This window comes from Pezoporus flaviventris, unplaced genomic scaffold, assembly GCF_033815535.1.
Source record: "Pezoporus flaviventris isolate CSIRO_AGI_PZ_B2104156 unplaced genomic scaffold, CSIRO_AGI_Pfla_v1 ptg000031l, whole genome shotgun sequence".
Taxonomy (NCBI): domain Eukaryota; kingdom Metazoa; phylum Chordata; class Aves; order Psittaciformes; family Psittacidae; genus Pezoporus; species Pezoporus flaviventris.
Genome location: NW_026892579.1, coordinates 52,162,076 through 52,180,439, shown reverse-complemented (window position 1 = coordinate 52,180,439; position 18,364 = coordinate 52,162,076). Strand labels below are relative to the sequence as shown.

Sequence of the window (18,364 nt, the reverse complement as noted above, 5' to 3'; positions counted from 1 at the left end):
GAATTCATCATTTTGCACCCATGAAGTTTTGACCCTTTTTTTTATATATAAATATCTTTCTTTTATTCCTTGCTGAATTTTGTTTGCTTTTCTTTGTTTGTTTTGTAATTTCTGTCTACACATTTTAGAGAAAACAAAACCAAGGATAGATACATTATTCCCATTTTAAATGTTTGTGGGACAAAGGGTGGTGCATTTGTCCTGTTGTAGAGCTGTCTCTGGGCTACTCTCCAGGTCTGTGGGATTCAAGTTCAACATTCAAAAGCTCAAGGAGGAAAAATCCTTTCTGTTGAAGATCAGGCACCCATAGAGATGTTAATCTGATATTTTATGGTAATTAATTTGAACATTTCAATGAGTGTTTTGGCACTTGGATTTCTTAATATCTCTCAAAATGCAACAATGCAGGGTGTGAGGCAGCTCCTGTCCAAAGAAACAGAAAACTTGGACATGAAGGAAGCTGGGACACTCTGGGGAGAAAATTAGCCAAAGATTTATGTTCTTTATGGTTTTAGGTTTCCCTCTTTTTTTTCTTTGTTTTATTTCTTGCAATCATTTCAGAAATACATTTTATTAAGATTTTTCTATGTTTTGGGGGGTCCACTACTCCAGCTGAAGCATTGACCATATCACAATATCTTTTGTAAAACACAGATTAAGAATATGCAAATGTGCCCCAGAGCAATAGCATGCATTAGAGGATGCACCCACATTGCCAGAGAGAAAAGGCCAATCACAGACAATTAAATTAAAAATACTAAGAACTAGTCAAGCTTTTTTTTGTTACTTAAAAAATATAGTTTGGTTTGGTTTGGTTTTGTTGTTTTGGGGTGTTTTTTTCAATCTGTGTGAGGATATTTGAGATTTGCCTAGTGGAAGAAGAATTGAGACAATTGTAAGGTCTTTATAAAGTTGGTCAAAAGAAAACCAAAAGAAGTATAAAAATTACTTCAACAACACTTTTCTTTTATTTTTTACCTTTATTCTTTAATAAAACACTGCACAAGGTAAACACAACCAATCTATTTTTGCTATTTTTGTTATTTTCATGTGCTTTCTGGTTTTGTGCTTGTTGTTTTGTTGGTTTTTTTTTTAAATCAGAGCAGAAGATACATAAGTACAAGAAACTAGTAAGGACCTCAGGCCCTTTTACAACCCAGTAGGTCAGCTTTCAAATCCAAGAGAACAGCTTGGATAGCTGGGATGATATCAGCCATGTCCCTTTTCCCACAGTTAGCCCCTACACTGATATATTGGTACTGTCGAGCTCAGCAGTGGGTGTGTATTTAATTTTTATATGAATCATATTTTTTTTGAACATTTACTCAAAAGAGCTTCAGAAACTTTTGAGATTCACCTGTTGGTAGTATTCTGTATGCTTACCAGTTTTCAGGAAGATCAGAGTTTTTACACTTCTGAATGCAAGGGATATTAGCCTGTTATTTCCAAGATCAGATTGAAACTGAGTTTGATCAGACAAGAATGAATGAAAAACCATATGCTCTGGCAAGATAACTGTAAACATATCTAAGAAAAATTAGTATGATGGTCTCAGCAAGCTTTCCTGAGCAATGTGATTTTTGCCATCAGAAAGTTATAAATTACTTGGAAATTTGTTATGAGTTAAAAATGGCTTGGTTTGGTGCCAACGTTTGCTATCTTTCACCAAATACACGCATACACATACATCTTTCTTAATAAAAGTGAGCACTGTGCTGGTTGTCAGTGGCTTTAAACTTCAGTTTGATCTTTTTCCACACTACTGAAGGTGCAATTTTCCTAATTTTTATAGAATAATAAAGGGAAAGGGAGAAAATGAAAATGGTTCAAATTAATTTTGGGTACATTTCTGCATAATGTAACTGGAAAGTTTCTCCCACAGGATTTCTCTCAGTTTGGGATTTTATTTTTCATTTTTTTCAATTCACACTAATTTAGTAAGCTATATAAGTGAGTGCCTAGCTTTAAGGGTAAAAGGAGTTACATGTGTGCTCAAGCTCTTGCTAAATTGGATCTTGATTAATTTTTGTAGATCTGTCTTATTTCTGGCATAGCTTGGGAAAGCTGTCAGTCCCTGCCCGGAATGGGAACCTGAAAGGCTTTCAGCACATTAGAGAGTTGTCTTTTCAGGTCAAAGCTGATACACAGTGAAAGAGAGAGAGGATTGCATTGTGCTTGCTTGACCTATGCAATATTTTATTTTTGGATAAACAGAACACTGCAGCTTCCAGGTTTTTTTCTGATCCATCAGTCTTCACAAAGGCTGCATTCAGCAAATAGGGGACACTTTCAATATGTGCTCTGTTTCTCTTTCTATCCATCTCACTCATTTCTTTTTGTAAATCTCCTTGTGAACTATATATGTTTAATTGCAGATCTCATTTGATTCCTTTATTTCTCCCTTCCTGGTTTATTAAATGAGAAAAAAATGAAAAAGGAAAATAAATAAAAATAAAAATGATCGCTATTGATTTTTCTCTACTTGACTCAGTGTAGGTCAAGGATTTATGCTCTTACACCAAAAACTGCCTTCTGACAGGAGCCGTTTAGCTGAAATCAAGCAGCTGGATCATGTAAATCTGTGTAACTCTATTAATTTAAACAGAGCTGCTCAGATTTATACCAGCTGAGGACTTGGCTTAGAGGAAAATCTTCTAAGAAAAAGTGTCTTCTAGCTGAGATAAACATTTTGGACCCTAACAGCAAATTCATTTTCTTTCTAAAGTCAGAGGTAATATAATGCAGCATCTGAGTTGCGGGATACTTTTCCCCTGTCATTTCAATAGGAGCCAACTTCCAGAAGACTGGATTACACAAGGGAAATGGGACAAAGCATCAAACATTGCTGATCATGCATCATTCTCACACTGGTCCTGGTTTCTCAGAAAAAGATAAAACATTCAGTATTTGCCAACTAGAATTCTTCCTGCTAATCATTTGCAGCCTCTTTGCTCTGACTGGCATGATTGCTCATGTCGTTCATAAGTTTTTCTCCACCCTGCCTGACTGATCTTTTGAAGAAGAGATCTAAAAACCTTTGGAAAATTAATCACTGGGAGTAAAAATGGTAAGAATTTACTACATAAGTGGCATGGAATAGTTTTCACCTGTGAATGCCAAAATGCTATGTAATTTTCAGGTAACTCCTACTGGTACACCATGAAGGGCAATGAGGTGCTGCCTATTTTCCTGGGAAAGTTCAATGCCTGAAATGCACTGGTCTGTGCTGAAATGTAGCAATGCCTCAGAGACAGGACAGGCATGGAAAGAAATGGGCCAGCATCTGGTAAATATAAATGTTGATTCTGGGGTTTCTGAGTTTCCATGTCAGCCACAGATCAGAACATTGGTGAAGCTATGCTGCATTTCTGCATACGCTCAAGAAGATACTACCCTGCAAAGTTGCAAGACAGTAGACAAAAAGCAAAACCTCTTTCAGAGATATGCTTTCACATGAGGTATAGTTGCAGTCTGATTTTCTGCTTTAATTACAATTGGAGTCAGTGATGTTTCACTTATATGTAGAAGATGCACATCTACATTAGAGGTAGATACCTAAAACTGGAAGAGTCTGAGCTTTACTTTCTGGTCTTGGCATGTTGTTGGCCTGTGATGTGGCACAGAATCCACATTTTTTCAGGATGTCATTTTTCTCCTTTATGTATGTTTGTACGGTACTACACATTTTTGTTACATACTATACACTATGAATCTCTGATCTATCAACTCCATAATTTTGTTACTAATTGCAAGCCCATATTCATAGAATCATAGGATCATAGAATGGCTTGGGTTGGAAGGAAACTTAAAGTACATGTAGTTCAAAACCTCCTACCATGGGCAGGGACACCTTCCATTAGACCAGGCTACTCAAAGCCCTGTCCAACCCGGCCTTCAACACTTCGAGGGATGGGGCAGCCACAGCTTCCCCAGGCAAACCTGTTCCAGTGTCTAACAGTAAAGAAGTTCTTTTTTTTATCTAATCTAAATCTCTCCTGTGATTCCATTCTGCAGTTAAAAAAGAAAAAAAAAAAAAAAAGAAGAAAATATCTGCTGTAAAATACCCTAAAATGGGGGGAGATGTCAAATATTGGCACATTAACAGCACATCACAGTCTCTGTGCCTCTACCAAGCCTGAAATAATTTGCAGGTTGAAAATCATTTCACTCTTACAACTGAGGGGAAAAAAATCCTCATTCATGTCTACAGAATAAGCTATTCAAGAGATAAAAAAATCAGAATAATTTGTTAAGGATTTTGACACTGTGCATGTCTAACCAAAGTCATCTCCTTCTGGTGCAGAAGATAAATGGCATTGAATCAAGATCTGATAGTGACTCAGTATTTGCTGTGCCTGTGACTGGAAATGACTCTTTCTGAGACTAAATTATCATGAAAAAGGGTTTAGCATAACAGAATATCTTCTCTCTTTCCTCTTTGCCTTTTTTTTATCTTTTCTTTTTTCCCCTTTTTCTAGTGAGGGCTTAAAAAAATAAGCAAGACCCAAATGACCAATAGAAATCACAAAGCAGTCATTTCTAGCATTAATGTGCAGAATACATCAGACTACTAAACTCTTTTTTTCCACAAATCTGCATGACGTTCACATCTTCTTGTGTGTTTGAAATGAAATCTGTCTGTGGAAAGTAACCAAATAAGAACAACACAAGGGCCTGGCAAGGACTTGTGGCATCACCAGAAATTAGGAATCATGTTTATTTTTGAGATCTGCAAGGTCTCAGGAAACATGGTGATAGGTGCTGCTTAGGTATATAACAACAGAGATTCCATTTCCCAGAGAATTCATGGCCTCCTGCAGGACATGAGTAGCTCTTTATTGAAGATTTTCTAATGGCAGATTTTCCTGTGGCTGCTCCTTTTCCAATATTTTTCCGCTGCAAACAATATGAAATTCCTCTTATATAAGCAATGCTCTGACTCTGGAAGTAATTACATATTTTTATAGCCAGGAAAAAACATTTGATTGTTGAATCTAATTTTCTGTGTAAAACAGGTGATAAAGTTTTACCTATTAACATCTGTTTTGAGCTAATTATCCATTTCTGGCTAAACCATATCCCTTGGTAAGCCATTCTTTCTCTATATGAAAATATAAAAAATGGAGGCATTCATGTCACCTTTTTGATGTTTGTTGTTGTGTCTTGGCTGTGTTAAGCACTGGTGCTCTATTTTTTTTATTCCCTTGTCTAACTTCAGTATCTTACTACTAGACCCCTCTAGTATTTTTCTTAGTTAAAAAAAAGGTTTGCTTAAAACCTAATACTTTATTTAAGAAACACAGATTCTAAAAGAAAATTATTGCAAACTTCTTTGCAGACAATTAGACAAAATGAGCCTCTTAAATATCTCATTGTAAGACTTTTCGCTGAACCATGTCCAATTTGTAGCATCCCTCTAAGAGGCAGACAGTGTAATGTTCTGTGAGGAGCAGCTACAGACTTTGGGTTTGCCCAATCTAAAAATGGCTGAGGGATGACCTCATTGCTCTCTACAGCTTTGTGATGGGGGGAAGTGAGGAAGAAGATGCTGAGCTCTTCTCCCTGGGATCCGTGTGGGAATGGTTCAGAGCTGCAGTAGGGAAGGTTTAAAATGGATATTAGGAAGCATTTCTTTACTGAGAGGGTGGTCAAAGTCTGGAACAGGCTTCCTAGAAAGGCAGATGATATCTCAAGCCTGTCAGTGTTTGAAAGGCAATATGCCCTTAACATGCTGTAAGTTTGGTCAGCCCTGAAAGTGGCCAGGCAGGCGGGCCAGATGACCTTTGAAGGTCCCTTCCAACTGAAATATTCTATTCTATTCTAAAGGTGGAAGGAGGCATGCATGGATGATCAAGGAACTTCTCAAAACTCAAGCACAAAAAAGAAGCATGCAAGAGATGGAAGCAGGGTCAGCAACTCAGGATAAGAGACACTGTCCAAGTGCAAGGACAGGGCTAATAAAGCAAAACCCTACCTAGAGTTGAATGTCATGTGTGATGTGAAGTGAAAGAAAAACTTCTACAGGCACATACGCAGCAAAAGGAAGACCAGAGAGAATGTTGGTTTGCTGCTGAATGGGGCAGGGGACCTGGTGACAACACAGGAAAAGATGAAGTACTCAATACCTTCTTAATTTGTCTTTACTACAAAGACTGGCCTTCATGAATCCCAGGTCTCCAACACCAGAGGAAAATTCCATAGCAAGGAAGACTCACCTTTGGCAGAAGAGGATAGGGTTAGGGACCATTTAAACAGACTGGCCAAGCACACCCGTAAGACCTGGTGGGATGCATCCATGAGTGTAGCTGGACAAGGTCATTTCAAGGACACTCGTATTTATCTTTGAGAGGTGACAGCAATTCGGGAAGCTTCTGGAGGATCAGGCAAATGTCACTCCTCTCTTCAAAAAAAGGGAAGAAGGAAAATCCTATGCACCTCGAAGGGGAAAAAAAAAAAAAAAGGTCCTAATTTCTTGAAAACTCCACCTCAGATAGCTGAAAACATCACTTAGAGTCCCATTTAGCTTTCTGTTATCCAAGCTGAACACAGTTCCCTCAGCATCTCTTCAAACATCTTTTCATGTTCCAGCTCTGTTAACTGCACTAACAGCCTTTCTTGGACTTTCTTCAGTTTTTCAGTCTCTCTTCTGCAAACAAGAGACACATTAGGCAGACTATTTAGATGCAGCGCATGAGAGCCAAGTGGGGGGAAATAATCCTTTCTTTTGACCTCCTGGCTACAGTCTTTTTGTGGCTGCAAGTCTACTTTTTAGATGGCTGCAGGCAGATGAGTTATACCTGCACAGACCTGGACATGGGTCAAATTCTATTTACCGTCATAGATAGAATAAACTTGGAATGGGTCCATTTGGCCACAGGGTGAGATACAGGGGATGGCACATCAACTTGTCAGTGTCAACTGTCTGTAGGCACGTTCTTCATCTGTGTCAATTATGCAGGTAATTTATGCCAGTTTAAACTTATTTCACTGGAAGGTAACATGATTCTCATTAGCTCAAATATGTCACGGGCTAAGAATGTGCATAGAAACTCCTACTGTGGCTCAGCTGACTTACAGCAACACTCTGTTCTGTATCTGAGTCCCAGTTTGGTATTTCTTAAGCCCAGGGAAAACAAAGGACATGAAAGAGCACCTCTGATATGTTGCAAACATTTCAGAAACAAACCCTGAAACAACTTCAGACACAGATTTCATTCTGAGCATCCTCAGTGGCAGCTGCTTTGATGAACTGATCCAAAATCCTGACCTCAGTCACTTACGACATGTGAATCCAGTTCCGAACTGGACTCTGCCTCTAATGTGTAAATTCACATCTGACTCAGCTATTAATATTTCAGGATCTGAATGAAGCTTGACCAGATTTTCTCTGATCTCTGCTTCATTGATATCTGCTGAAAAAGAGCTTCTTGTTTCCAAAAGCAACTTCTCTGTTTAAGACACAGCTTCTTTGCATGTACTATGTTATACAGCCATAAGAAAGCCTTCTGTGGAAATGAATACACTTTTCAAGATGAAAATTTGCTTACTTTTTAATAATAGAAGTGAAAAAAAAAAATTTAATTATTTTTCCCCTTACTGTCCTAAAAAGCGAATGTAATATGCAGAGGGAAAACCTGCTTGCATAGAGCAGACATATTTCTGGGCATCTACATAGCTAGCAGAGGGAGAATGTTCAATTAGTCTCTTTACCACAAGCTCCCCAGTTAGCCTCCCTCTGGAAAATAGGTGAGAAATTCTTATATTCCTCTCAATATGTTAATCAGACAACTGGTATCACAGTTCTCTAACTGTGTAATACCAGTCCCCCTTGGCAGATATATTTTATTTGGATAATGATGTGAAATTTAAGATCTACGTTTCAATTGTAGAGAGCCATAGGCAGTTGTCAATTTTAGTGACAGACATGAACCTGGAGCTAAATTCCTGTGCACAAGCAAAAATTCCAACAGGCGTAGCGCAATTCTGGTCCCTTAATAGAAATACGTTTTCTCCCATTGAGGGGCAGTATTTTTAAACTGTGCATTGCTTCCCCTGATGCTGGCAAATCACAAATCCTCTCAAATGCTTCCTTTTACTTGGACATTTTGGTGACCTCAGCTATCGAGCAGTCCGCTGAAAAATCTAGTAGTTACCTGCTTTTTCTGCTTAAAGTGCCCATTGTTTTGGTACCAAAGCACTACCATAAGAATCTCCTGCTTTTCTTTTCCATTGCTGAATAATTCTGCCTCATCATGTTCCTTTGAATCTCCAGTCTTCCTGGGTAGATGGTATGATTTTTAATGCACACTACACTCTTTCTTATTCACTTCAAAATGTCTTAAGTAAGTTATCTTCTGTGTCTAGTGCAGAGAAGGCTTTCCTTTAGCTAAAATCTTGAAGAGTTGATCAGGGTGGTTATTTAGACCTTTCATTCCTTTTTCTTACTAGCAACAGTAAAATAGAAAGCATCCTTTTCCTGCAAATATCAAACTGTGTGTATATAATTTTAGGGTTTTTTTCTTCTATTATTGGTATTATTTATTATTATTGCTGTTATTATTACTTATTATGATAAAAATTGTTGTTACTATCATTACTATTATTATGCAATATGTTTAAAGGGGATATTTTCAGTTAGCCAGAGTGAATTTTTTTTAAAACTTGTGGGTGCATCCAAAGCCTGAGGAAAACATGAGCTGCCTTCTATTAGTTTGTAAGTAGATCTAAAACTGCTGAAAGCTCTCCCCAGAGCTGTCAATCAAAAGAGGAACAATTTGAATAGCAGCAGCAGTAGCACAAAATTCCTCTATACTGTATCACAGTAGACAAGGGACAAGGTTAGGACTCAGGAGTAAGACTCTTTTAAATTTGATTTTTCAGCTTTGCCATAAAACCAAAAGAAAAAAAAATACTTGTATCAAGTTGATTTAAAGCTTTCTTTTTTTTTATTTTTTTCTCTAGATATCCAATTTTTAAAAAAATTGTATTTCTAACATTTTCAATAAAAGTTTTAAGTTTCTATTAAAAAATATTATTTGGATATTCAGTTTCTGACAACATATATTTAAGATGCTGTGGTCCTAGTTCCAGTTCTCTTATGTCATGAAGTCAGAACAGATGTAAACGGAAACTTTCAGCTCTAACAAGGTGCCCTAGTGAATATACCATGGAGACGCTAGGACTACTGCTTTCATCAAATCTATTTTGTTTCATAAAAAGTACTTAAGTACCCCTGGTGCCGGGACTGAAGCTGTCTTTCAGGTAGACCCCTCAAACACTGAAATGAGTAATTTGCACACTCTGTTTGGACAGAATCATATCTCCTGTGAAAATGAAACGCTTGAGCTGCAACAGCAGAGGGAAAGCTGCCTCAGCACAATATCTCAACTACAGCATTAGGAGATCAGATCCCATCTGTCACTTTAGAAGAAAATGAGACAATTAGAGTCTGAGATGGGAGCACACCTCTGGATATTATCTGGGACAACTCCTCTGCTCAGAGCAGGATCAGCTAGAATAGTTTTCCCATGACCGGGATTTTGTTTTCCAGTGATGAAGGCTCCACAACCACTCTAGGCACCCTGTTCCAGTGCTTGGTCAGCCTGACAGTATAAAGGGTGTTTCTAATGTTTAAGCAGAATGTTTTGTATTTCAGTTTGTGTCCATTGCCTCATGTCTTTTCACTGGATACATCTGAGAAGAATCTGGCTTTGTTGGGAAGAGCAACCCTAAGAAATTAGACATTAGGAAGAAAAATCTTTGCTATGATGGTAGTGAGGCCCTGGTACAGTTGCGCAGAGAAGCTGTGGCTGCCCCATCCCTGGCAGTGTTGAAGGCCAGGTTGGACAAGGCTTGGAGCACCCTGGTCTAGTGGAAGGTGTCCCTGTCCAGGGCAGGGGGATGGAACTACATAAGCTTTAAGGTCCTTTCCAACCTCTGTGATTCTGTTATTCTGTTATTCTATGATTCTAAGAATCTGTGATTCTATGATACTGAGACATCCTGATGCATACTGAATGATATATTCCCCCCTATTGTGTAGCTATACACACAGACAAGATCCCCCAGTCTCCTCAGTGCTGAAATGAATTACTCTAAGCATCCCCACAATCCTCACCTGAAACAAAACTCTAGAGCAAGCATTTCTGCAAGAGAGTGAGTGCAAAACTCTGGTCAAATTTCTTAGGTCTCACATAGACTCAAAGATTTAGGAGCAGATTTAGGCATCTGCTGTCTGTATGAACACCAGTTCCAACAGGTAGTTTGGAAGAAGTCAGATTCCTTTAAAAGTTAAAAGAAATAAATCATGTGATCAGAGCTAGATAGTGAACGTTGGTTCAGAATCTAGCACCATTTAGTTTACTAATATAGCTGTAGCTACTGATCACACGGGCCTTGGGTGCAGACATTTGCAGATGACTTAACCGTCTGAATTGCCTTTAGAGATGCAGGAGGGAAAAGGGTCCTTCCAGGATGCAGTTCATCTCATCCTGAGGCACAGTGCTAAAGCAGGTCAGATGGGTCAAGCCCTGGAAGTGTCTGCTTCTCTCTGTGACTATGAAGTGATTAAAGCAGACACAGCTGTCTACATTGTAGGCATCTGAAGTCAAGAGGGGAACAAGCACAGACCAGGTAAGCATGGTTGTGTCTGCTTTCACTCTTTAAAGACCCCAGGGACCAGTTATTGAGACATGCCCAGAACAAACACAGCCTTTATCATGAATGGTGAAACGCTCTGAGTCCATGCCACAGGCAAATGCCAGCCATGAGCGTATCTCCTTTCTGGGTGCCACGCTTAAAACTGACTTTTGCACTGGGTCAGAGATGAGCACATAAAGGACTCGTGTTCACAATCTCTCTTGCTTCTGCAAAACCTCAAATCTTCTCTAGCTTTCTGTATGGTGCCTGTCTCAGGAGTGCCTGTAGAGCCAAACACCTCATCTGGTGCAGGAGTATTTCAAACCTTTGCAGACCTGCATATTTGCCAGAATAGTTAAGCACTTGTCCTGTTTTCAGCTGGGATAGTTAATTTTCTTCCTAGTAGCAGATGCAAAATTAATATTCTTTGGGGCCATATAGGATTTAATAAATCTGACTGCCATAATCTGCACTTCACAATGAAGTTTCCTTATTACGACACAATCCTGCCATGCTGACATCTGCAGATGTTTTGACACAGCCATGAAAGCTGCAGTGGGACACTTCATGACAACTCATATTTCTGGCACAGAAGTGGTCTTCCACTGAGCTGCTTCCCCACAAAGAGCCCAGCAATCAGAAGAATATAATGCATGCTAGAAAGGTTTCCATTTTCCCAAAGAATCAAGGAAATTGTCGGCTTTAGTCATATTTATGATTCTTTTAAACTAGATTATTTGTTCATGTTTTTAACAAGACCATGGTCCTTTTTGTCATGTTGGAAGTGTGATGCGATTTAGCTTGCCCGAATTTGAAAAGAGAAGCTGACAGGTTTTTGTTCACAATTGTTTTGATAGTAGATTTTTTTTTCCATTCTTTATTCTTCATATTCTGTGTCTATTGATCTTTAATGGCTTCCAGATGGGATCACGTTTGGCCATTTTATAGGCTGAGCTCTCAAAGACTAAGAAAATACAGCATATGAAAGCAGCCCATTAGCTAATAAAAAATAAAAAGGCACTGCAAATGTACTAATAAAGTTTGTAATGTCATAATATATTAAGGAGATGACAACTGCACAGGAAATAGGCCTGGCCTGGCTGCATGGAATAATGAGGGAGTTTTAACAGCTTATGGTAGAGGTAACAGCTGTCGAGTAAGAGCGAAGCATTGCTTACATTTTACATTGTAGCTGAAACAATGCATTAACCGGCCTTCCTGCTAAGACCTCAACTGTCAGCTAATCCAGTAAATTCTTCTGTGGGAGAAAGCATCTTCTCACCCTTCTGGTTTGCAAAAGGCTGGGTATGTCAAGCAGCAGAAATGGGTTGTTGGACATCACAAAGTTATGCAGGTTGTGCAATACTGCTTATCCCAGCCACAGACTGTTGGAGAGGAGACATTTTAAAACACACTCTGATGCCTAATGCACTGATAAGACTATCTTGGTCCTGCTGCCCATGTGCCCCTCGTCTTCTGTAGCTACCAACACCAGTGTGAATGGAGCGTAAAACACTATAACACAACCATTTTTTTGCAGAAATCAGAGATTTTATGCACACATGCTTGCATGCATTCACATATGCACACATATTTTGCCTTTGTGCAGAATATGTACCATTAGGTGATATTTTTTACTGATTTAAGCCATTTGTACTATTATCATATATGCACCAAGCACAAACTTCTTCAGCTCTTATTTCTGATTTTATCAATGTTGTTACAGAAGCTGCTGGTAACAGTTCATGAAAGGTGCTGTGTGTTCGCCTATTACATTGGCATTCACCATCTTGAAAAATTTGTCATCTACATGCACAGGACTACCAAGGACACATCCCTGTTTAACAAAAAGGGTAAACAGAAAGCGCCTTTCAATGTAAAGTCATCTGAGAACAGCCATCCCTGCATAAAACCTGTGGGTGAACAATACTGTGTCTAAGAAAAAGTGGTGTCCAATTTAAGAAGTGCATAGATGTATCAGCACATGTGTGTGTATGTGCTTGAATGTGCATGGGATATGAGATTGCATATTCCAGAGCTCTTGGTGTCCACTTTGATGTGGTGGCATGGGACATATGCCATGGAACAATTTGGGGTAAGTCGCTGCAGGTCCAAGTACATGGTAGGATTAGGGTGCATTTTAGATTGTGGTGAGAGGTAATAAACCTGAAGAGAAATAAACCTCTCACACTCCAGGATAGGTGTATCCTGGTACTCACAGTACCAGGACAGGTACTCAGAAAGAGCTGCCTGAATTTCATGCACATCTTTCCTCAGTCTAAATCCCAAGGTTGGGGTTGTCCACAGTCTCAGAGACTGTGTTAGAACTTGGATCAAAACTCACATTTTACTCTTTTAGTTCTTTACTCATAAATCTCAAATTTCTTTCCTTTGGAACAAGCTGCATTAAATTCCTGAGATACAGGTTTAGGTTATCTGCCATGAAGGTCTCCTGAGCCTTTACAGTGTCAACCCAGGAGACCAATGCTAGGAAATATTAACAGTCTCTTGTCTGTATTCTGTTTTATTCCTTGAAAATAATAAGCATTTGGGTTTCCCAGTCACTTCTGAGGTCATAATTGCATTCCCAATATGAATTCAAACAACAGTACTTGGTTTCTATGTACAGAAAATGACAATAAGATTAAGAACATGGGCTTGATTATAAAGGTGCCATTAAAATTTGGCATCATCCCCTTAGTAAATTCCACCCCTTTCCTTCAGAAACAAATAGTGGTGATGCTTGTTTTCAGCTGCAGAAATCTTCATTAAAGTTGAGGAATTAAATATAGCATTTTAGCTAATTAATTATGGTTTGATCATTTTGACACCTCCAAATGACTCAGCCACATACCTGGAAGCTTTGTCAACTCAATTGCATCTTTATTTTTGTTGCCTTTAACCAACAATGAAGACTAATGCTACTCTTTCTAGTTTTCAATCACCTCTACAGAAGTGCTCCCCTGGCAATGTGCAGGGACAGACCTAATTAATCCCTCATCTGCCCTGCGCTGTGTCTATACATCACACTGGCAGTTGGAACTGCTGCTTGTTTTAAGGCTATTGCTGGAATGAAGTGCTCATCTGTTTTTCAATAATTTTACCACAGGTGGTGATTTGTAATTAGAAAGGGTGGAACCCAAATTTATGTATTATTATTATCATCATTATTATTGCTTTTATTATTATTGCTGTTGTTGTTATAATTATTGTTATTAATTAAGAGAAGTGAAGGTAGGGTGGGAAAAGATGTGAACAATAATAATGATAATAATAACAACAACAAAAATAACAATAGCTGCTGCATTGCATTAACTTCTGGCACCATGAATGATAATAGATTTGGGGTTTATTGGGAGAAAAGGACAAGGATTTGCACTGATGTGGCAGCACACAGGTTAGAGATCAAAGACTTGAAGAACTTAACAGATTTTTGTTGAACACACAGTACTTTTGACAGCTCAGAACCTCCACCGAACACTGGGAAGACCCTATTACCAAGTCTCTTTCCTACATCTTTTCCACCACCTGCTCTCTGCATCAAAGCATCTCCCAGCTGATTGGGTGTGGGTGTGATTTTTGATCTCTGAAACCAATTTTTGGAAGAGTGATTTACCTAACTGTAGGACATGTGCCAAAATTGTTGGATAGATTTAACATAACATGTAATGTCATGGAAAGAGATTATGACTACAAAAAAATCCAGAGGTTTCACAGTAGGCTGGGCATTTTTGATTTATATCCCCGTCATTTCAATTTTTGTTCTTTACCACTGAACACTTAAGACCTGGTCAAATTCTTCTTCACAGACTTCATATATTTTGTATGGGGTCTTCTGATGCTTTGACAGGTACAAAAAGCAGTACCAGCATTGTCACTTGATTGTGACAAATAATCAGCACTGCTAAATGGTGGAGTAGCATCGCCTTACATAACTTTCCATACTAATTTCTGTAATGGTTTCAAAGCAGTACAGAAAAGATATGCTAAACAAAATGTTACATGTATGCTATGAGTTGATTTTGAAACCAAAGTGGCTAGGATATTAGCCTACACCCATAATACTCTACTATAATTTCAAGGAGATTTCAAATATGACCTTATGCATGTTTTTTAGTGTGAGATTTTCAGAGGTATTGATAAGTTTGTTAGTATCTAGTAGTGTTTTCACGAGAACATGGGTTCTAACGTCTGATTAAGCTCGTAGGAACTTGGAATCTTACTGAACAAATATTTCTATCTTTAGCATACAGCTCATGAGCTCAGTACACACCTCATGTACTTCTAACTTTCCTGTTGACTCCTAGTTTTCTTTGACAACCACATGGTGTTATATTCTAAGCTTTTACCTATGCAAAGGCTTAGATCCTACCACTTTCGGAATTGATCCATGTTATCTTATAATGAATCATTCTTTCCTATTTCAGGGTGAGGCTGTTCAGCTTTTCATAAGGCAATGAAATACGAATTAATCTGAGGAATATAAATCCACAGCTTTTACGTTAACACAGTCCTGTGAGAGATCTGGCTTGCAGGCCTTCCTTTGTTAACTGTTTTGTAAGAACTGGAAGAGCTTCAAAAGCAGAGGCCCATCTCACCCCATTCTGTTGTTCCAGGAAGAATGAAGCCTTCAAGGAAGTAGAAAAGCTGAGTGCAGTTCCAAGCTCCAAATCAGGCAAAAGTGAGACCTCTGTCTGCTGGTTATGAGGGGTGTACCACCCCTCTGAGAGGTTTTACCCCTTCAAGGGGGTAAAGGGCTGACTAAAATCCAGTTTAAAGTTTCCTGTTCTTGATGTGTAAATGGTAAGGAAAAGAGAGGAGTAGGCTCATTTGCTGCTTCTGGTGCTGGATATGCAAGAGAAATTCGTTAGGTTTCATCTCAGCAGTAATCAGCCTGGTTTTCAAAGTTTGTGACTTAAGTAAAGTATTCCCCTGGTTGTTTTCCATGCCAGTAGCCTCAACACATTCCTGGTTTTCTTGTACCTAGGCCTACCATCAGCAGTCCTGTTGTGACTACTTGGTGATACAAAGAGCTTCCCAGCAGGTCTTCCAGGTCAGATGGGTTCCTTATCTACATTCACACCCTTTTTTAATGTTCTCAGTTCAACCCCATCTGTTCTCCTTGATCTTTTAACTGAAGACCTCTTCCAGTTCTCTGCCTAAAATACTCCAGGGCTTTTGTCCCTGGGACCTGAAGGGCACAACACTGATGTGCTACATGACATACCTCAGTGACTCCTAAACATTAGACCAGACTAAAATTCTTGGGTTTCTTTATTTTGCTTGTTTTAATTTTGGCCTACTGAAAGAGAAATAGCTTGAACTGAAAAAAAATAGTCAAGGAGACAGGGGACTGCATCTACCCTTCTTCCCAGTCCCCAAATCTAACACATGAACTGAGCACCCAGATGAGTCCCAAGCTGTAGAAATTACCAGACAGACCCCATGAGTTTTTCTGGCTCAGCTTTTCCAGAATATTACTTTTCTCTTTTGCTTTTCCTCTCTCTCAGGGCAACGTGCCCATTTCCTGATGCCCTGAAATCTCTTTCTACGTGGCCAGGCATTTTGTTTTAATTTCTTTTAATGAATTCAGCTCAGCACCCACACATCTCCTTAACCATGGATTTGTACATTCAAAAAAAAGACACGGAGGGATGCTGATGTTTTTGGCTAGTATTCATGCCCTCAGTACCCTTTTTTTTTTTTCTTTTTTTTTTTATTATGAATATACATGTTTTCTTGGCTGTTTTCACTGGAGCCCATCTGGTAGAATGGCACAGTTCCTGCTCACAAGCGGAACCAGACCCTTGCTGGAGGGGTTACTTTTCAGGCAACAACGGGTTTTTAAGTGGAACAGCAGGAGCCCTGCAGAAAGGCGCTCCCTCGTGTCACTACTAGCACCACCTGCTTCCCTCCACATCCACAGACCAGTTGACACTATTGCACTTAGGCCAGCAGGGGCAAGCAGGTTGAGGGAGGAACGCACACGGTTCAGGGCTGCCAGGAAAACTGTTGGTGTTTCAACTGTGCCCTCGAAAGAGCATGGGGTACTTTAAAAAAACACATGTATTTAATAACTGGAAAGGAGAATAATACTCATGTGAGTCAGAGCAAAAGACACCAATTCCTAGGAAGTTTAGGGCATTAGCTTAGATAGGCAGTACTCAAGGCCAGGTTGAACAGAGCCTTGGACAACATGATCTAGGGCGAGTCATCCCTGACCATGGCGGGGGGGGGGGGGAACTAGATGATCTAAAGGTCCTTTCCAACCCTAATTATTCTATGATTCTATGGTTCTATGAGAAACTAATTTCTCTGCTTTTAAATAGACATCTAAGGCAAATTGCTTAGGGTTGCACTGGATTGCTGTTTCCAGGTGGTTTGGGGAAAGTAGCATATGAGTCATTCTTAGTCACTTTAGATGATTTAGATGAGCAGCTGCTGAGCTAGGTGATGCAGGAGGAGTCTGAAGTACAATGATGACTCTGGAGTATTTGGTTTTCATTTAAAAAAAACTTTTTTTTTCACCATTCCTTTGTAAAACTCTTTCATCTCCAAAAAGAGCTTCTGCACAAACATATTCTAACTGTTCTATTAAAAAGTTTCTCCATTCGGTACCTTGCATCTAAATGAGTGGAAGTTCAGATTAGCTTTGGAAAAGTTGTGTAGTCTGCAAACATCAATGAACAGTGGCTTAAAATTTAGTCCACCTGTTCAGACTGCTTTATGGGGGCAGAGCACAGAACAGTTGGCTGCTGGTTGAAATTCTGAATATTGCTTCTGATCCAATTTTTAGTTTTTTTTAGAGAAGTTCAATGTGTGTCTTTATCTATTAGCTAAAAAAAAAATTAATTTTCTCTTTCAATTTTTCCTTCCATTCTTCTCTTTCAGTTATCACTCAAACTGAAAATGGAGAAGACATAGTAGGTGGTAGGAAAAGAAAATGGACAAGCCACATCTACACACAGTATGATCAAAAAAAAAAGTGGAAACTCCCTGAGATATTGCCTTGCTTTCTGTCTCCAGGTATTCATGAGTTTGAATTTTCAGACTCTCCAGTCATAAATACAAAACTTTAGACTTTATAAGAGCAATTTCAAGCTACTTACAGACCCACTCAGGCTTCCCTTTTTGGGGATGTGACTAAAAATATTTCAGGGGAGCAATTAAGGATTTGTATAGGTGACTGGAGTGATAAACTCTTTGTAAATATCTTCAGAGCAAAGGGAATGAAATTATAAATGCCAGGGAAATGTACAAAATAAAGACCTAAACCTAGGGATTCCTCAATCATAAGGATTTTTTTCAGGTATTTAGAGTCACTTCTGGCTGTATCAATGAGAGAAGGAAGACTTCAAAAAGTTGAATACAGAGCAATAATTCTGCAGTGTAAGACCACAAGTATATCTGTGGTCTCTATTCAATTAACTTGGGGCTTTCTCCTGATTTTGCATTTTTATTTCAATATAAGTAAAAAAAATGAAAATAAAAATGACCCGTAACCTGTTCAGTTTTTAAGGGTGGGCACCACATTAAAAATAAAACCTGTTGTTAATCACCTGTCTTGGCGATCAGCAGACAAAAGATTCAGGAACTCTGGAGACTAAATCACTCCTTGGTCTCCAGACAATGGATGGTGGGATACGCTCCCTTGGTGACTCTAGGAAGCTTGTTTTTCAGTTGCACAAGCTCTATCTATTTAAGCACCACTAATGAATTATTGTCA

General features: G+C 38.9%; 1 long non-coding RNA gene across 1 annotated transcript; it reads right to left on the bottom strand.

The window, feature by feature from the left end:
* Nucleotides 1-2,102: 2,102 nt before the first annotated feature.
* LOC133273477 (uncharacterized) lies at nucleotides 2,103-6,379 on the bottom strand. The gene is made up of 3 exons (XR_009744833.1): nucleotides 6,216-6,379; nucleotides 4,590-4,896; nucleotides 2,103-2,405 (listed from the first exon to the last, which is right to left on the bottom strand). It is a non-coding gene; the product is annotated as an uncharacterized LOC133273477 (long non-coding RNA).
* Between the last annotated feature and the right edge of the window lie 11,985 nt (nucleotides 6,380-18,364).